Raw genomic sequence first — 3,552 nt, 5'->3', positions numbered from 1 at the left:
CGGGCCCTAGAGGCAGGTGTAAAAAAGTGTGCTATATAGTGACGTGACCAAATATCAAAGTGCAGAGCACAGAGAACATAAGGCACCCCTGAACTGCCACTTCAGGGGCACATCACCATAGGCTTTTCAACAGAAGCATCCCCGACCCCCCCCCAGCCCAGACCACAGCGGCCCCCACCCCAGCCAGAAGGCATGGAGATCAAGGTGCTTAGTGAGACCCTTTGCCATCAGGTCTCACCCTCGCTCCCATCACTCCTACCTAATTACATTCGGGAAGTACAGGCCGTGGGAGAAAGGGGAACAAACGTTCCCTCCTGAAAAATTGACCGGAGCTAAAGCCGCCACAATCCAAGCCAGAAGGCCAGGGTCCCCTCCCCTGGCGCCGACCAGTGGTTCTCCATCCCCATCAGAAGGCTTCCCTTTCGGCTACGAACCGCTCCGGGTCACCTTTACACCAGCAGGTTTTCCATAGTAACCGCCACCCCTGCTCCACCTCACTGTAGAACAGGGAAGGAAGCAACCGCCACCTCCCAGTAACTGATAAGAACAGATACTACACTTGATCTTAGCCAAAAGGCCGAGAAGCGATCACAATCCAATGATGTGCACAAGAGCAGCAGTTATCTCAGCTCTCTCCCTCCTCATAGGCTCAAACACAGCAGGAGGAGCTCCTGGCTACCGCTGTTATCAATCACAGCTAGTGAGGAGTGACCAGTGGACGGGGCCGAGGTGTGTTTTGTGTGTCAAGCGATTTGTTAGTAAAAAAAATGAGAGGTTTACAATCACTTTAAAGAGTCAATGAATATTTATTGATGGGCAGCACTATTACTGCTTTGTGTGTAAAGCTATGGGGTAATGAATACATATGTTTATATTCTATTTAACAAATATAGTGTATTGTTAATAGTAAAAGACATACTTGAATCACATTATCCTTCAAATAAATCTCCATATGGTGGATCTGCAGTTATTATCTCTGTATCTCAAATGACAGCAATTAGTTGTCATTTTCCTTTGGGCCAAGAAACAACACAGGTGGCTGGTATCACTAATTAGAACATAGCATTGGGATTTTTAAAGCTTTTTTTTCCTTTATAATGTAATTGGCTCGACTTGAGATTGAAACAATATCTAATGATATCATCTGAAATGATTATTATTTTTAAAGGAAAAAAGTCCATCACTAAGAATACGTTCTTTGACACACCTTAACTCCTCCAAGCCAAATCAAGCAGGTTGACAAATATAACATTTCACCTTATTTCCTCAATACTGTTCTTTGAGATTTACTGAGATCATCAATCCATCACACTGGTTTATATGGTTCCTTCCATTTACTGATCAAGTTATCTGCAGACACCAGCGGCCCTAATGGTTCTTCTAAGCAACCTAGCCATGATACAAAGGCCCTGTAAAGCATTTTGATGTAATAAAAAATTCAACCTGGTGAATTAGGGCATAAATTAGCAAAAAAACAAACAAACAATATTTTGAACCAGCTTAATTTGATATGAAATCAAGGTCATGGAGGATTCGCACCTCATCCATAATGATCAGTTCTAAATTGCATGAGCAAACAGAACGCATTTTTAAAAAAATGTTGAAAATACCTTCTTCCTTTTAACAATGGAAAATATTTCAAACTCTTTCCTGCCATAGCACATTTCCTTTTGTTTACTCTTCTAGACACTTTTTGGATGGCATGTGCTGCGTAGAAAGGAGCACTTCAGGGTAGTTGGCAGTGTATTAACCAGATATAAAGAACAATGTTTCAGAAATGCTTTTTTATCACAAAGCTGCGCTTATGCTATAAACTCATATGCATTGATACATTTATAGGGTCAATGTTAAACACCTATTCTAACATATCTGGTTAAAATATTTGGGGGTCCTGTAAATTATAAAAGTCACCTTTTACTACTAAAACATTCAAAATGATATATGTAAAGGGAGACTGGCAACTTTATCTAGAACTGATACTACATATAATTCACCATTTACATGCTGCACTACCTACAATGGGAACCTGGTACTGTGATGTGCCCGTACAGTGAGGGAAAAATGTATTTGACCCCCTGCTGATTTTGTACGCTTTCCCACTGACAAAGAAATGATTTGTCTATAAATTTTAATGGTAGGTTTATTTTAACCACTTGACAACTGGGCACTTAAAGCGGAGGTCCACCCTAAAATGGACCTTCCGCTCATCAGATTCCTCCCCCCCTCCGGCGCCACGATTGCCACCTTTCGGGGGGGGAGGGGGGTGCAGTTACCTGGATAATCCAGGTAACTGCACCCACTTCCGGGCTAGCTCTCTGCGGAAAGGGGCGTACATTACGCCCCTTTCCGCAAGTGCCCGCCCCCTTCCGCAAGTGCCCCGCTGCCTGCTGGGAAACACACAGATCCCAGAGGCAGCCGAAAGGCTCCATTTCCTGATTCCCATACCCAAGATGGCGGCGGCAGCACTCGAGTGTCGATCTAGAGATCGGCTTCGGGTGCCGACATCGCGGGCGCGCTGGACAGGTAAGTGTCACTATTTTAAAAGTCAGCAGCTGCAGTATTTGTAGCTGCTGACTTTAAAAAAAAAAAAAAAAAAAACGCGGAGTCCCGGCGGACTCCCGCTTTAAACACTTTGCTCTCACACTTTAAATGACAATTACTCAGTCATGTAACACTGTACCCAAATACATTTTTTGTCCTTTTTTTCCCCACAAATAGAGCTTTCTTTTGGTGGTATTTGATCACCTCTGGGTTTTTTATTTTTTGCGCTATAAATGAAAAAAGACCGAGAATTTTTCTTTGTTTCTGTGATAAAATTTTGCAAATTTTTTTTTTTCAGGAATTTTGGCCACAATTTATACTGCTACATATCTTTGGTAAAAATAACCCAAATTCGTGGATATTATTTGGTCTTTGTGAAATTTAGAGAGTCTACAAGCTGTGGTGCGAATCATACAAAATTGATCACATCTGATGTACTGGTGGCCGATCTCATTTCTTGCGACCCGAACAAGCCAGGAAAGTACAAATACCCCCAAATGACCCCTTTTTTGAAAGAAGAGATTCCAAGGTATTTAGTAAGAGGCATGGTGAGCTTTTTGGTGTTGTAATTTTTTTCCCACAATTCTTTGCAAAATTAAGATTTTTTTTTTTCCACAAAATTGTCATTGTAATAGGTTATTTCTCTCACATGGCATGTGTATTCCACAGATGACGCCCCAAAATAAATTCTGCTACTCCTCCTGAGTATTATGATACCACATGTGCGGGACTTTTTCACAGCCCGGCCACATAGAGAGGCCCAACATGCAGGGAGCACCATCACGTGTTCTAGGAGCATAAATTACATATCTAACTTGTTGACTAACTATTACACTTTTGAAGGCCCTGAAGCACCAGAACAGTGAAACTGACATGGCACTGATGACAGAAGGCACAGATACATGGCACTGATGACACGTGACACTGATGACAGATATCACTAATACGTGGCACTGATGACACGTGACACTGATGACAGATGACACTAATATGTGGCACTGATGACACCTG

The 3,552-nt window shown here is 42.3% G+C and overlaps 1 pseudogene; it reads right to left on the bottom strand.

Annotated features, from left to right (window-relative positions):
- Window positions 1-456: 456 nt before the first annotated feature.
- LOC143986321 (U2 spliceosomal RNA) lies at window positions 457-589 on the bottom strand (annotated as a pseudogene).
- Window positions 590-3,552: the final 2,963 nt, after the last annotated feature.

Source organism: Lithobates pipiens, unplaced genomic scaffold, assembly GCF_037356315.1.
Source record: "Lithobates pipiens isolate NorthernLeopardFrog02 unplaced genomic scaffold, aLitPip1_a1.2 Scaffold_16, whole genome shotgun sequence".
NCBI classification, from domain to species: domain Eukaryota; kingdom Metazoa; phylum Chordata; class Amphibia; order Anura; family Ranidae; genus Lithobates; species Lithobates pipiens.
This window is presented reverse-complemented; position numbering and strand designations above follow the sequence as displayed.